Raw genomic sequence first — 17,595 nt, 5'->3', positions numbered from 1 at the left:
TCATTCTTGTTGGCCAGATCCTAGGCTTCCACTGGTTTGCATCACGTAGTAACGTGGTACCACACTGAAACAGTCAATCAAACCTGGTCTTGATAAATATTTTAGAGGATAACGCACGTTAGGTCTAGGTTGGGCCTGGGATTTGCCCTCATCAGGGTCATATTTTCGCAATTTTTACATACTTGTTGAACAGATCCTGGGCTTTTCTGGTTTGGATCACGTAGTAATGTGGTACCACACTGAAACAGTTGATTAATCCTGATTTCGTTCAATATTTAAGAGGATAACGCATGTTAAGTCTAGGCTACGTCTAGGATTTGCCCCCACCAGTCTCATACTTTTTTTTTTTTTTTTTTTTTTTGTCGTGGGGAAAATCTTCGAAAGACTCCCTCCCACCTCCTTGGGGAGAGGTGGGAGGGGTGTGTGGGATTCCCCGCGCCCGTACAACGACAGGCGCGGGACCTACCCACTAAAAACCCCACGGTGACCCTTCGGCACGCTTTGGGAGGATACCGGGAATCGCTCGAAGCATTCTTCCGGTATCCTCCCCGTGCCCGCGCTTTCGCGCCCATCCCCCGGGGGGACAATCGGTCCCCCCAGTAGACACACTGCCTCATAGCGGCGGGACGGGGCCACTCCATCCCGCCGCTATCCGTCCCGGGGCCGCGTTTAGTGGCGGCTGCGAGCCCCAACTTGCAACCGCCCGCGACCCCGTTTCCACCCCTCGGCGGCCGGGACCAGTCTCATACTTTCGCATTCTTCACATACATCTTGAACAGATCTTGGGTTTTTTCTTGGTTCGATCACGTAGTAATGTGGTACCACACTGAGACAGTCAATTAAACCTGGTTTCGATGAGTATTTTAGAGGATAACACATGTTAGGCCTAGGATTGGTCTGGGATTTGCCTTCATCAGGGTCATACTTTCGCAGTTTTAAAATACATGTTGACCTGATCGATGGTTTTTTCTGCTTTGGATCACGTAGTAATGTGGTACCACCCTGAAACAGTCAATTAAACCTGGTTTCGATGAGTATTTTAGAGGATAACACATGTTAGGCCTAGGATTGGTCTGGGATTTGCCTTCATCAGGGTCTTACTTTCGCAGTTTTAAAATACATGTTGACCTGATCGATGGTTTTTTCTGCTTTGGATCACGTAGTAGTGTGGTACCACTGTGAAACAGTCCATTCAACCTGGTTTCGATCAATATTTTAGAGGATAACGCATGTTAGGTCCAGGTTAGGCCAGGGATTTGCCCTCATCAGGGTCATACTTCAGCAGTCTTAACATACATGTTCAACGGATCCTGGGTTTTTTCTGGTTTGGTTCACGTAGTAATGTGGTACCACACTGAAACATTCAATTAAACCTGGTCTTGATAAATATTTTAGAGGACAACGCAAGTTAGGTACCACACCGAAACAGTCAATTAAACCTGGTTGCGATTAATATTTTAGAGGATAACGCCTGTTATGTCTCGGTTAGGTCTGGGATTTGCCCTCATCTGGCTCATACCTTCGCGTTTTTCGCATACATCTTGGCAAGATCCTGGCCTTTTTCTGGTTTGGATCATGTAGTAATGTGGTGCCACACTGTAACAGTCAAATAAACCTGGTTCCGCTCAATATTTTACAGGATAACGCCGGCTACGTCTGGGTTAGGTCTGGTATTTGCCATTATCTGGCTCGTACTTTCGCATTTTTCGCTTGCTTGTTGGCAAGATCCTGTGCTTTTTCTGGTTTGGACCACGTAGTAATGTGGTGCCACACTGAAACAGTCAAATAAACTTGGTTCCGATCAATATTTTACAGGATAACGCCGGCTATGTCTGGGTTAGGTCTGGTATTTGCCGTCATCTGGCTCGTATTTTCGCATTTTTGCATACTTGTTGGCTAGATCCTGGCCTTTTTCTGGCTTGGACCACGTAGTAATGTGGTATCACACTGAAACTGTCAATTAAACCTGGTTGCGATTAATACTTTGGAGGATAACGCCGGTTATGTCTCGGTTAGGTCTGGGATTTGCCGTCATCTGGCTCGTACCTTCGCATTTTTCGCCTACTTGTTGGCAAGATCCTGGCCTCTTTCTGGCTTGGGTCACGTAGTAATGCGGTACCACACCGAAACAGTCAATAAAAGCAGTTTCAGATTAGTATTTCAGAGGATAACGCTGGTTATGTCAGGTTTAGTTCTGGTATTTGCAATTATCTGGCTCGTACCTACGCATATTTCGCATACTTGTTCTTCAGATCCTGGGCTTTTTCTGGTTTGGATCACGTAGTAATGTGGTACCACACTGAAACAGTCAAGAAAAGCTGGTTCCGATTAGTATTTTAGAGGATAACGCTGGATATGTCTGGTTTAGTTCTGGTATTTGCAATCATCTGGCTCGTACCTTCGCATTTTTCGCCTACTTGTTGGCAAGATCCTGGGCTTTTTCATGCTTGGACCACGTAGTAATGTGGTAACACACTGAGATAGTCAAATAAACATGGTTCCGATTAATATTTTACAGGATAACGCCGGCTATATCTGGGTTAGGTCTGGTGTTTGCCCTCATCTGGCTCATACCTTCGCGTTTTTCGCATACATCTCGGCAAGATCCTGACCTCTTTCTGGTTTGGATCACGTAGTAATGCGGTACCACACCGAAACAGTCAATTAAACCTGGTTGCGATTGATATTTTAGAGGATAACGCCGGTAATGTCTGGGTTAGGTTTGGGATTTGCCCTCATCTGGCTCGTACTTTCGCATTTTTCGCATACTTGTTGGCCAGATCCTGGGCTTTTTCTGGTTTAGATCATGTAGTAATGTGGTTCCACACCGAAACAGTCAATTAAACCTGGTTGCGATTAACATTTTAGAGAATAATTCATGTTAGGTCTAGGTTAGGTCTGGGATTTGTTCTCATCAGGCTCGCACATTCGCATTTTTCGCATACTTGTTGACAAGATCCTGGGCTTTTTCTGGTTTAGATCATGTAGTAATGTGGCTCCACACCGAAACAGTCAATTAAACCTGGTTGCGATAAATATTTCAGAGGATAACGCCGGTTATGTCACGGTTAGGTCTGGGATTTGCCCTCATCAGGGTCATACTTTCGCGTTTTTCACATACTTGAACAGATCCTGGGTTTTTTCTGCTTTGGATCACGTAGTAAAGTGGTACCACACTGAAACAGTCCATTAAACCTGGTTTGGATCAATATTTTAGAGGATAACGCATGCTAGGTCTAGGTTAGCCCTGGGATTTTCACTCAGCAGACTCATACTTTCGCATTCCTCACATACTTGTTGAACTGATCCTGGGTTTTTTCTAGATTGGTTCACGTAGTAATGTGGTACCACACTGGAACATTCAATTAAACCTGGTATTGATAAATATTTTAGAGGATAACGCATGTTAGGTTTGGGTTAGGTCTAGGATTTGCCCTCACCAGGCTCATACTTTCGCATATTTCTCATACTTCATGGCTAGATCCTGGGCTGTTTCTGGATTGTATCACGTAGTAATGAGGTACCACGCTGAAACTGTCAATTAAACCTGGATTCGTTCAATATTTTAGAGGATAACGCAAGTTAGGTCTGGGATAGGTCTGGGATTTGCCCTCATCAGGCTCATAGTTTCGCGTTTTTCACATACTTGTTGAACAGATCCTGGGTTTTTTCCGGTTTGGGTCACGTAGTAGTGTGGTACCACACTGAAACTGTCGATTAAACCTGGTTTCGATCAATATTTTTGAGGATAACGTATGTTAGGTCTAGGTTAGGCCGGGGATTTTCACTCAACAAACTCATACTTTCGCATTCTTCACATACTTGTTGAACGGATCCTGGGTTTTTTCTGGTTTGGATCACGTAGTAATGTGGGACCACACTGAAACAATCAATTAAACCTGGTCATGACAAATATTTTAGAGGAAAACGCATGTTAGGTCTGGGTCAGGTCTAGGATTTGCCCTCGTCAGGCTCATACTTTCGCATATTTCTCGTACTTCATGGCTAGATCCTGGGCTGTTTCTGGATTGTATCACGTAGTAATGTGGTACCACGCTGAAACAGTCAATTAAACCTGGTTTCGATCAATATTTTAGAGGATAACGCAAGTTAGGTCTGGGATAGGTCTGGGATTCGCCCTCATCAGTTCCATACTTTCGCGTTTTTCACATACTTGTTGAACAGATCCCGGGTTTTTTCTGGTATGGATCACGTAGTAGTGTGGTACCACACTGAAACAGTCGATTAAACCTGGTTTCGATCAATATTTTTGAGGATAACGCATGTTAGGTCTAGGTTAGGTCTGGGATTTTCACTCATCAGACTCATACTTTCGCATTCTTCACATACTTGTTGAACGGATCCTGGGTTTTTTCTGGTTTGGATCACGTAGTAATGTGGGACCACACTGAAACAATCAATTAAACCTGGTCATGATAAATATTTTAGAGGATAACGCATGTTAGGTCTGGGTTAGGTCTAGGATTTGCCCTCGTCAGGCTCATACTTTCGCATATTTCTCATACTTCATGGCTAGATCCTGGGCTATTTCTGGATTGGATCACGTAGTAATGTGGTACCACACCGAAACAGTCAATTAAACCTGGTTGCGATTGATATTTTAGAGGATAACGCCGGTAATGTCTGGGTTAGGTCTGGGATTTGCCCTCATCTGGCTCGTACTTTCGCATTTTTCGCATACTTGTTGGCCAGATCCTGGGCTTCTTCTGGTTTAGATCATGTAGTAATGTGGTTCCACACCGAAACAGTCAATTAAACCTGGTTGCGATTAATATTTTAGAGGATAACGCCGTTTATGTCACGGTTAGGTCTGGGATTTGCCGTCATCTGGCTCGAATTTTCGCATTTTTCTCATACTTGTTGGCCAGATCCTGGCCTTTTTCTGGCTTGGACCACGCAGTAATGTGGTCTCACACTGAAACAGTCAATTAAACCTGGTTGCGATTAATTTTTTGGAGGATAACGCTGGTTATGTTTGGGTTAGTTCCGGTACTTGCAACCATCTGGCTCATACTTTCGCATTTCTCGCATACTTGGTGACCAGATCCTGGCCTTTTTCTGGCTTGGACAAAGTAGTAATGTGGGACCACACTCAGACAGTCAATTAAACCTGGTTGCGATTAATATTTTAGAGGATAGCGCCGGTTATTTCTCGGTTAGGTCTGGGATTTGCCGTCATTTGTCTCGTACTTTCGCATATTTCTCATACCTGATGGCCAGATCCTGGGCTTTTCCTGGTTTGGATCACGTAGTAATGTGGTACCACACTGAAACAGTCCATTGAACCTGGTTTCGATCAATATATTAGAGGATAACGCATGTTAGGTCTAGGTTAGGTCTGGGATTTTCACTCATCAGACTCATACTTTCGCATTCTTCACATACTTGTTGAACGGATCCTGGGTTTTTTCTGGTTTGGATCACGTAGTAATGTGGTACCACACTGAAACAGTCCATTGAACCTGGTTTCGATCAATATTTTAGAGGATAACGCATGTTAGGTCTAGGTTAGGCCAGGGATTTGCCCACATCAGGGTCATACTTTCACATTTTTCGCATACATGTTGGCCAGATCCTGGGTTTTTTCTGGTTTGGATCACGTAGTAATGTGGTACCACACTGAAACAGTCGATTAATCCTGGTTTCGATCAATATCTTAGATGATTAGGCATGTTTGGTCTAGGTTAGGCCTGGGATTTGCCCCCATCAGATTCATACTTTCGCATTCTTCACATACATGTTGGCCAGATCCTGGGTTTATTCTAGTTTGGATCAGGTAGTAATGTGGCACCACACTGAAACAGTCCATTAAACCTGTTTTCGATCAATATTTTAGAGGATAACGCATGTTAGGTCTAGGTTAGGCCAGGGATTTGCCACATCAGGGTCATACATTCACATTTTTCGCATACATGATGGCCATATCCTGGGTTTTTTCTGGTTTGGATCACGTAGTAATGTGGTACCACACTGAAACAGTCGATTAAACCTGGTTTCGATGAGTATCTTAGATGATTAGGCATGTTAGGTCTAGGTTGGGCCTGGGATTTGCCCCCATCAGATTCATACTTTCGCATTCTTCACATACTTGTTGGACAGATCCCTGGCTTTTTCAGGTTTGGATCACGAACTAATGTGGTACCACACGGAAACAGTCGACTAAACCTGGTATCGATCAATATTTTTGAGGATAACGCATGTTAGGTCTAGGTTAGGTCTAGGATTTGCCCTCATCAGTCTCATACTTTCGCATTCTTCACATACATCTTGAACAGATCCTGGGTTTTTTCTTGTTTCGATCACGTAGTAATGTGGTACCACACTGAAACAGTCGATTAAACCTGGTTTCGATTAATATTTTAGAGGATAGCGCATGTTAGGTCTAGGTTAGGCCAGGGATTTGCCCTCATCAGTTTCATACTTTCGCATTCTTCACATACATCTTGAACAGATCCTGGGTTTTTTCTTGTTTCGATCACGTAGTAATGCGGTACCACACTGAAACAGTCGATTAAACCTGGTTTCGATTAATTTTTTGGAGGATAACGCTGGTTATGTTTGGGTTAGTTCCGGTACTTGCAACCATCTGGCTCATACTTTCGCATTTCTCGCATACTTGGTGACCAGATCCTGGCCTTTTTCTGGCTTGGACAAAGTAGTAATGTGGGACCACACTCAGACAGTCGATTAAACCTGGTTTCGATTAATATTTTAGAGGATAGCGCATGTTAGGTCTAGGTTAGGCCAGGGATTTACCCTCATCAGCCTCATACTTTCGCATTCTTCACATACATCTCGAACAGATCCTGGGTTTTTTCTGGTTTGGATCACGTAGTAATGTGGTACCACACTGAAACAGTCGATTAAACCTGGTTTCGATCAATATTTTTGAGGATAATGCATGTTAGGTCTAGGTTAGGCCTGGGATTTGCCCCCATCAGATTCATACTTTCGCGTTTTTCACATACTTGTTGGACAGATACCTGGCTTTTTCAGGTTTGGATCACAAACTAATGTGGTACCACACTGAAACAGTCCATTAAACCTGGTTTCGATCAATATTTTAGAGGATAGCGAAAGTTAGGTCTAGGTTAGGCCAGGGATTTGCCCTCATCAAGGTCATACTTTCGCAGTTTTAACATACATGTTGACCTGAGCGAGGTTTTTTTCTGCTTTGGATCACGTAGTAATGTGGTACCACACTGAAACAGTCAATTAAACCTGGTCTTGATAAATATTTTAGAGGATAACGCCGGTTATGTCACGGTTAGGTCTGGGATTTGCCGTCATCTGGCTCGAATTTTCGCATTTTTCTCATACTTATTGGCCAGATCCTGGCCTTTTTCTGGCTTGGACCACGCAGTAATGTGGTCTCACACTGAAACAGTCAATTAAACCTGGTTGCGATTAATTTTTTGGAGGATAACGCTGGTTATGTTTGGGTTAGTTCCGGTACTTGCAACCATCTGGCTCATACTTTCGCATTTCTCGCATACTTGGTGACCAGATCCTGGCCTTTTTCTGGCTTGGACAAAGTAGTAATGTGGGACCACACTCAGACAGTCAATTAAACCTGGTTGCGAATAATATTTCAGAGGATGGCGCCGGTTATTTCTCGGTTAGGTCTGGGATTTGCCGTCATTTGTCTCGTACTTTCGCATATTTCTCATACCTGATGGCCAGATCCTGGGCTTTTTCTGGTTTGGATCACGTAGTAATGTGGTACCACACTGAAACAGTCCATTGAACCTGGTTTCGATCAATATATTAGAGGATAACGCATGTTATGTCTAGGTTAGGCCTGGGATTTGCCCACATCAGATTCATACCTTCGCATTCTACACTTACTTGTTGCACAGATCCTGAGTTTTTCTGGTTTGGATGACGTAGTAATGTGGTACCACACTGAAACAGTCCATTAAACCGGGTTTCGATCAATATTTTAGAGGATAACGCATGTTAGGTCTAGGTTAGGCCAGGGATTTGCCCACATCAGGGTCATACTTTCACATTTTTCGCATACATGTTGGCCAGATCCTTGGGTTTTTTCTGGTTTGGATCACTTAGTAATGTGGTACCACACTGAAACAGTCGATTAATCCTGGTTTCGATCAATATCTTAGATGATTAGGCATGTTTGGTCTAGGTTAGGCCTGGGATTTGCCCCCATCAGATTTATACTTTCGCATTCTTCACATACATGTTGGCCAGATCCTGGGTTTATTCTAGTTTGGATCACGTAGTAATGTGGCACCACACTGAAACAGTCCATTAAACCTGTTTTCGATCAATATTTTAGAGGATAACGCATGTTAGGTCTAGGTTAGGCCAGGGATTTACCCTCATCAGGGTCATACTTTCGCAGTTTTAACATACATGTTGACCTGAGCGAGGTTTTTTTCTGCTTTGGATCACGTAGTAATGTGGTACCACACTGAAACAGTCAATTAAACCTGGTCTTGATAAATATTTTAGAGGATAACGCATGTTAGATCTGGGTTAGGTCTACGATTTGCCCTCATCAGGCTCATACTTTCGCATATTTCTCATACTTGTTGGCTAGATCCTGGGCTTTTACTGGATTGGAACACGTAGTAATGTGGTACAACACAGAAACTGTCAATTAGACGTGGTTTCCGTCAATATTTTATAGGATAACACATGTTAGGTCTAGGTTAGGTCTAGGGTTTGCCCTCATCAGTCTCATACTTTCGCATTCTTCACATACTTCATGAACTGATCCTGGGTTTTTTCTTGTTTCGATCACGTAGTAATGTGGTACCACACTGAAACAGACCATTAAACCTGGTTTCGATTTATATTTTAGAGGATAACACATGTTAGGTCTAGGTTAGGTCTGGGATTTGCCCTCATCTGGGTCATACATTCGCAGTTTTAAAATACATGTTGACCTGATCGATGGTTTCTTCTGCTTTGGATCACGTAGTAAAGTGGTACCACACTGAAACAGTCAATTAAACCTGGTTTCGATCGATATTTTAGAGGATAGGACATGTTAGGTCTAGGTTAAAACTGGGATTTGCTCTCATCAGGCTCATACTTTCGTATATTTCTCATTCTTGTTGGCCAGATCCTAGGCTTCCACTGGTTTGGTTCACGTAGTAATGTGGTACCACACTGAAACATTCAATTAAACCTGGTCTTGATAAATATTTTAGAGGACAACGCAAGTTAGGTACCACACCGAAACAGTCAATTAAACCTGGTTGCGATTAATATTTTAGAGGATAACGCCTGTTATGTCTCGGTTAGGTCTGGGATTTGCCCTCATCTGGCTCATACCTTCGCGTTTTTCGCATACATCTTGGCAAGATCCTGGCCTTTTTCTGGTTTGGATCATGTAGTAATGTGGTGCCACACTGTAACAGTCAAATAAACCTGGTTCCGCTCAATATTTTACAGGATAACGCCGGCTACGTCTGGGTTAGGTCTGGTATTTGCCATTATCTGGCTCGTACTTTCGCATTTTTCGCTTGCTTGTTGGCAAGATCCTGTGCTTTTTCTGGTTTGGACCACGTAGTAATGTGGTGCCACACTGAAACAGTCAAATAAACTTGGTTCCGATCAATATTTTACAGGATAACGCCGGCTATGTCTGGGTTAGGTCTGGTATTTGCCGTCATCTGGCTCGTATTTTCGCATTTTTGCATACTTGTTGGCTAGATCCTGGCCTTTTTCTGGCTTGGACCACGTAGTAATGTGGTATCACACTGAAACTGTCAATTAAACCTGGTTGCGATTAATACTTTGGAGGATAACGCCGGTTATGTCTCGGTTAGGTCTGGGATTTGCCGTCATCTGGCTCGTACCTTCGCATTTTTCGCCTACTTGTTGGCAAGATCCTGGCCTCTTTCTGGCTTGGGTCACGTAGTAATGCGGTACCACACCGAAACAGTCAATAAAAGCAGTTTCAGATTAGTATTTCAGAGGATAACGCTGGTTATGTCAGGTTTAGTTCTGGTATTTGCAATTATCTGGCTCGTACCTACGCATATTTCGCATACTTGTTCTTCAGATCCTGGGCTTTTTCTGGTTTGGATCACGTAGTAATGTGGTACCACACTGAAACAGTCAAGAAAAGCTGGTTCCGATTAGTATTTTAGAGGATAACGCTGGATATGTCTGGTTTAGTTCTGGTATTTGCAATCATCTGGCTCGTACCTTCGCATTTTTCGCCTACTTGTTGGCAAGATCCTGGGCTTTTTCATGCTTGGACCACGTAGTAATGTGGTAACACACTGAGATAGTCAAATAAACATGGTTCCGATTAATATTTTACAGGATAACGCCGGCTATATCTGGGTTAGGTCTGGTGTTTGCCCTCATCTGGCTCATACCTTCGCGTTTTTCGCATACATCTCGGCAAGATCCTGACCTCTTTCTGGTTTGGATCACGTAGTAATGCGGTACCACACCGAAACAGTCAATTAAACCTGGTTGCGATTGATATTTTAGAGGATAACGCCGGTAATGTCTGGGTTAGGTTTGGGATTTGCCCTCATCTGGCTCGTACTTTCGCATTTTTCGCATACTTGTTGGCCAGATCCTGGGCTTTTTCTGGTTTAGATCATGTAGTAATGTGGTTCCACACCGAAACAGTCAATTAAACCTGGTTGCGATTAACATTTTAGAGAATAATTCATGTTAGGTCTAGGTTAGGTCTGGGATTTGTTCTCATCAGGCTCGCACATTCGCATTTTTCGCATACTTGTTGACAAGATCCTGGGCTTTTTCTGGTTTAGATCATGTAGTAATGTGGCTCCACACCGAAACAGTCAATTAAACCTGGTTGCGATAAATATTTCAGAGGATAACGCCGGTTATGTCACGGTTAGGTCTGGGATTTGCCCTCATCAGGGTCATACTTTCGCGTTTTTCACATACTTGAACAGATCCTGGGTTTTTTCTGCTTTGGATCACGTAGTAAAGTGGTACCACACTGAAACAGTCCATTAAACCTGGTTTGGATCAATATTTTAGAGGATAACGCATGCTAGGTCTAGGTTAGCCCTGGGATTTTCACTCAGCAGACTCATACTTTCGCATTCCTCACATACTTGTTGAACTGATCCTGGGTTTTTTCTAGATTGGTTCACGTAGTAATGTGGTACCACACTGGAACATTCAATTAAACCTGGTATTGATAAATATTTTAGAGGATAACGCATGTTAGGTTTGGGTTAGGTCTAGGATTTGCCCTCACCAGGCTCATACTTTCGCATATTTCTCATACTTCATGGCTAGATCCTGGGCTGTTTCTGGATTGTATCACGTAGTAATGAGGTACCACGCTGAAACTGTCAATTAAACCTGGATTCGTTCAATATTTTAGAGGATAACGCAAGTTAGGTCTGGGATAGGTCTGGGATTTGCCCTCATCAGGCTCATAGTTTCGCGTTTTTCACATACTTGTTGAACAGATCCTGGGTTTTTTCCGGTTTGGGTCACGTAGTAGTGTGGTACCACACTGAAACTGTCGATTAAACCTGGTTTCGATCAATATTTTTGAGGATAACGTATGTTAGGTCTAGGTTAGGCCGGGGATTTTCACTCAACAAACTCATACTTTCGCATTCTTCACATACTTGTTGAACGGATCCTGGGTTTTTTCTGGTTTGGATCACGTAGTAATGTGGGACCACACTGAAACAATCAATTAAACCTGGTCATGACAAATATTTTAGAGGAAAACGCATGTTAGGTCTGGGTCAGGTCTAGGATTTGCCCTCGTCAGGCTCATACTTTCGCATATTTCTCGTACTTCATGGCTAGATCCTGGGCTGTTTCTGGATTGTATCACGTAGTAATGTGGTACCACGCTGAAACAGTCAATTAAACCTGGTTTCGATCAATATTTTAGAGGATAACGCAAGTTAGGTCTGGGATAGGTCTGGGATTCGCCCTCATCAGTTCCATACTTTCGCGTTTTTCACATACTTGTTGAACAGATCCCGGGTTTTTTCTGGTATGGATCACGTAGTAGTGTGGTACCACACTGAAACAGTCGATTAAACCTGGTTTCGATCAATATTTTTGAGGATAACGCATGTTAGGTCTAGGTTAGGTCTGGGATTTTCACTCATCAGACTCATACTTTCGCATTCTTCACATACTTGTTGAACGGATCCTGGGTTTTTTCTGGTTTGGATCACGTAGTAATGTGGGACCACACTGAAACAATCAATTAAACCTGGTCATGATAAATATTTTAGAGGATAACGCATGTTAGGTCTGGGTTAGGTCTAGGATTTGCCCTCGTCAGGCTCATACTTTCGCATATTTCTCATACTTCATGGCTAGATCCTGGGCTATTTCTGGATTGGATCACGTAGTAATGTGGTACCACACCGAAACAGTCAATTAAACCTGGTTGCGATTGATATTTTAGAGGATAACGCCGGTAATGTCTGGGTTAGGTCTGGGATTTGCCCTCATCTGGCTCGTACTTTCGCATTTTTCGCATACTTGTTGGCCAGATCCTGGGCTTCTTCTGGTTTAGATCATGTAGTAATGTGGTTCCACACCGAAACAGTCAATTAAACCTGGTTGCGATTAATATTTTAGAGGATAACGCCGGTTATGTCACGGTTAGGTCTGGGATTTGCCGTCATCTGGCTCGAATTTTCGCATTTTTCTCATACTTGTTGGCCAGATCCTGGCCTTTTTCTGGCTTGGACCACGCAGTAATGTGGTCTCACACTGAAACAGTCAATTAAACCTGGTTGCGATTAATTTTTTGGAGGATAACGCTGGTTATGTTTGGGTTAGTTCCGGTACTTGCAACCATCTGGCTCATACTTTCGCATTTCTCGCATACTTGGTGACCAGATCCTGGCCTTTTTCTGGCTTGGACAAAGTAGTAATGTGGGACCACACTCAGACAGTCAATTAAACCTGGTTGCGATTAATATTTTAGAGGATAGCGCCGGTTATTTCTCGGTTAGGTCTGGGATTTGCCGTCATTTGTCTCGTACTTTCGCATATTTCTCATACCTGATGGCCAGATCCTGGGCTTTTTCTGGTTTGGATCACGTAGTAATGTGGTACCACACTGAAACAGTCCATTGAACCTGGTTTCGATCAATATATTAGAGGATAACGCATGTTAGGTCTAGGTTAGGTCTGGGATTTTCACTCATCAGACTCATACTTTCGCATTCTTCACATACTTGTTGAACGGATCCTGGGTTTTTTCTGGTTTGGATCACGTAGTAATGTGGTACCACACTGAAACAGTCCATTGAACCTGGTTTCGATCAATATTTTAGAGGATAACGCATGTTAGGTCTAGGTTAGGCCAGGGATTTGCCCACATCAGGGTCATACTTTCACATTTTTCGCATACATGTTGGCCAGATCCTGGGTTTTTTCTGGTTTGGATCACGTAGTAATGTGGTACCACACTGAAACAGTCGATTAATCCTGGTTTCGATCAATATCTTAGATGATTAGGCATGTTTGGTCTAGGTTAGGCCTGGGATTTGCCCCCATCAGATTCATACTTTCGCATTCTTCACATACATGTTGGCCAGATCCTGGGTTTATTCTAGTTTGGATCAGGTAGTAATGTGGCACCACACTGAAACAGTCCATTAAACCTGTTTTCGATCAATATTTTAGAGGACAACGCATGTTAGGTCTAGGTTAGGCCAGGGATTTGCCACATCAGGGTCATACATTCACATTTTTCGCATACATGATGGCCATATCCTGGGTTTTTTCTGGTTTGGATCACGTAGTAATGTGGTACCACACTGAAACAGTCGATTAAACCTGGTTTCGATGAGTATCTTAGATGATTAGGCATGTTAGGTCTAGGTTGGGCCTGGGATTTGCCCCCATCAGATTCATACTTTCGCATTCTTCACATACTTGTTGGACAGATCCCTGGCTTTTTCAGGTTTGGATCACGAACTAATGTGGTACCACACGGAAACAGTCGACTAAACCTGGTATCGATCAATATTTTTGAGGATAACGCATGTTAGGTCTAGGTTAGGTCTAGGATTTGCCCTCATCAGTCTCATACTTTCGCATTCTTCACATACATCTTGAACAGATCCTGGGTTTTTTCTTGTTTCGATCACGTAGTAATGTGGTACCACACTGAAACAGTCGATTAAACCTGGTTTCGATTAATATTTTAGAGGATAGCGCATGTTAGGTCTAGGTTAGGCCAGGGATTTGCCCTCATCAGTTTCATACTTTCGCATTCTTCACATACATCTTGAACAGATCCTGGGTTTTTTCTTGTTTCGATCACGTAGTAATGCGGTACCACACTGAAACAGTCGATTAAACCTGGTTTCGATTAATTTTTTGGAGGATAACGCTGGTTATGTTTGGGTTAGTTCCGGTACTTGCAACCATCTGGCTCATACTTTCGCATTTCTCGCATACTTGGTGACCAGATCCTGGCCTTTTTCTGGCTTGGACAAAGTAGTAATGTGGGACCACACTCAGACAGTCGATTAAACCTGGTTTCGATTAATATTTTAGAGGATAGCGCATGTTAGGTCTAGGTTAGGCCAGGGATTTACCCTCATCAGCCTCATACTTTCGCATTCTTCACATACATCTCGAACAGATCCTGGGTTTTTTCTGGTTTGGATCACGTAGTAATGTGGTACCACACTGAAACAGTCGATTAAACCTGGTTTCGATCAATATTTTTGAGGATAATGCATGTTAGGTCTAGGTTAGGCCTGGGATTTGCCCCCATCAGATTCATACTTTCGCGTTTTTCACATACTTGTTGGACAGATACCTGGCTTTTTCAGGTTTGGATCACAAACTAATGTGGTACCACACTGAAACAGTCCATTAAACCTGGTTTCGATCAATATTTTAGAGGATAGCGAAAGTTAGGTCTAGGTTAGGCCAGGGATTTGCCCTCATCAAGGTCATACTTTCGCAGTTTTAACATACATGTTGACCTGAGCGAGGTTTTTTTCTGCTTTGGATCACGTAGTAATGTGGTACCACACTGAAACAGTCAATTAAACCTGGTCTTGATAAATATTTTAGAGGATAACGCCGGTTATGTCACGGTTAGGTCTGGGATTTGCCGTCATCTGGCTCGAATTTTCGCATTTTTCTCATACTTATTGGCCAGATCCTGGCCTTTTTCTGGCTTGGACCACGCAGTAATGTGGTCTCACACTGAAACAGTCAATTAAACCTGGTTGCGATTAATTTTTTGGAGGATAACGCTGGTTATGTTTGGGTTAGTTCCGGTACTTGCAACCATCTGGCTCATACTTTCGCATTTCTCGCATACTTGGTGACCAGATCCTGGCCTTTTTCTGGCTTGGACAAAGTAGTAATGTGGGACCACACTCAGACAGTCAATTAAACCTGGTTGCGAATAATATTTCAGAGGATGGCGCCGGTTATTTCTCGGTTAGGTCTGGGATTTGCCGTCATTTGTCTCGTACTTTCGCATATTTCTCATACCTGATGGCCAGATCCTGGGCTTTTTCTGGTTTGGATCACGTAGTAATGTGGTACCACACTGAAACAGTCCATTGAACCTGGTTTCGATCAATATATTAGAGGATAACGCATGTTATGTCTAGGTTAGGCCTGGGATTTGCCCACATCAGATTCATACCTTCGCATTCTACACTTACTTGTTGCACAGATCCTGAGTTTTTCTGGTTTGGATGACGTAGTAATGTGGTACCACACTGAAACAGTCCATTAAACCGGGTTTCGATCAATATTTTAGAGGATAACGCATGTTAGGTCTAGGTTAGGCCAGGGATTTGCCCACATCAGGGTCATACTTTCACATTTTTCGCATACATGTTGGCCAGATCCTTGGGTTTTTTCTGGTTTGGATCACTTAGTAATGTGGTACCACACTGAAACAGTCGATTAATCCTGGTTTCGATCAATATCTTAGATGATTAGGCATGTTTGGTCTAGGTTAGGCCTGGGATTTGCCCCCATCAGATTTATACTTTCGCATTCTTCACATACATGTTGGCCAGATCCTGGGTTTATTCTAGTTTGGATCACGTAGTAATGTGGCACCACACTGAAACAGTCCATTAAACCTGTTTTCGATCAATATTTTAGAGGATAACGCATGTTAGGTCTAGGTTAGGCCAGGGATTTACCCTCATCAGGGTCATACTTTCGCAGTTTTAACATACATGTTGACCTGAGCGAGGTTTTTTTCTGCTTTGGATCACGTAGTAATGTGGTACCACACTGAAACAGTCAATTAAACCTGGTCTTGATAAATATTTTAGAGGATAACGCATGTTAGATCTGGGTTAGGTCTACGATTTGCCCTCATCAGGCTCATACTTTCGCATATTTCTCATACTTGTTGGCTAGATCCTGGGCTTTTACTGGATTGGAACACGTAGTAATGTGGTACAACACAGAAACTGTCAATTAGACGTGGTTTCCGTCAATATTTTATAGGATAACACATGTTAGGTCTAGGTTAGGTCTAGGGTTTGCCCTCATCAGTCTCATACTTTCGCATTCTTCACATACTTCATGAACTGATCCTGGGTTTTTTCTTGTTTCGATCACGTAGTAATGTGGTACCACACTGAAACAGACCATTAAACCTGGTTTCGATTTATATTTTAGAGGATAACACATGTTAGGTCTAGGTTAGGTCTGGGATTTGCCCTCATCTGGGTCATACATTCGCAGTTTTAAAATACATGTTGACCTGATCGATGGTTTCTTCTGCTTTGGATCACGTAGTAAAGTGGTACCACACTGAAACAGTCAATTAAACCTGGTTTCGATCGATATTTTAGAGGATAGGACATGTTAGGTCTAGGTTAAAACTGGGATTTGCTCTCATCAGGCTCATACTTTCGTATATTTCTCATTCTTGTTGGCCAGATCCTAGGCTTCCACTGGTTTGCATCACGTAGTAATGTGGTACCACACTGAAACAGTCGATTAAACCTGGTTTCGATTAATATTTTAGAGGATAGCGCATGTTAGGTCTAGGTTAGGCCAGGGATTTGCCCTCATCAGTCTCATACTTTCGCATTCTTCACATACATCCTGAACAGATCCTGGGTTTTTTCTTGTTTCGATCACGTAGTAATGTGGTACCACACTGAAACAGTCGATTAAACCTGGTTTCGATTAATATTTTAGAGGATAGCGCATGTTAGGTCTAGGTTAGGCCAGGGATTTGCCCTCATCAGTCTCATACTTTCGCATTCTTCACATACATCTTGAACAGATCCTGGGTTTTTTCTGGTTTGGATCACGTAGTAATGTGGTACCACACTGAAACAGTCGATTAAACCTGGTTTCGATCAATATTTTTGAGGATAACGCATGTTAGGTCTAGGTTAGGCCTGGGATTTGCCCCCATAAGATTCATACTTTCGCGTTTTTCACATACTTGTTGGACAGATCCCTGGCTTTTTCAGGTTTGGATCACGAACTAATGTGGTACCACACTGAAACAGTCCATTAAACCTGGTTTCGATCAATATTTTAGAGGATAGCGAATGTTAGGTCTAGGTTAGGCCAGGGATTTACCCTCATCAGGGTCATACTTTC

This window comes from Colletes latitarsis, chromosome 3, assembly GCF_051014445.1.
Source record: "Colletes latitarsis isolate SP2378_abdomen chromosome 3, iyColLati1, whole genome shotgun sequence".
In the NCBI taxonomy this organism is placed as follows: domain Eukaryota; kingdom Metazoa; phylum Arthropoda; class Insecta; order Hymenoptera; family Colletidae; genus Colletes; species Colletes latitarsis.
The sequence above is the reverse complement of the archived record's forward strand: the minus strand, read 5'-3'. Positions refer to the sequence as shown.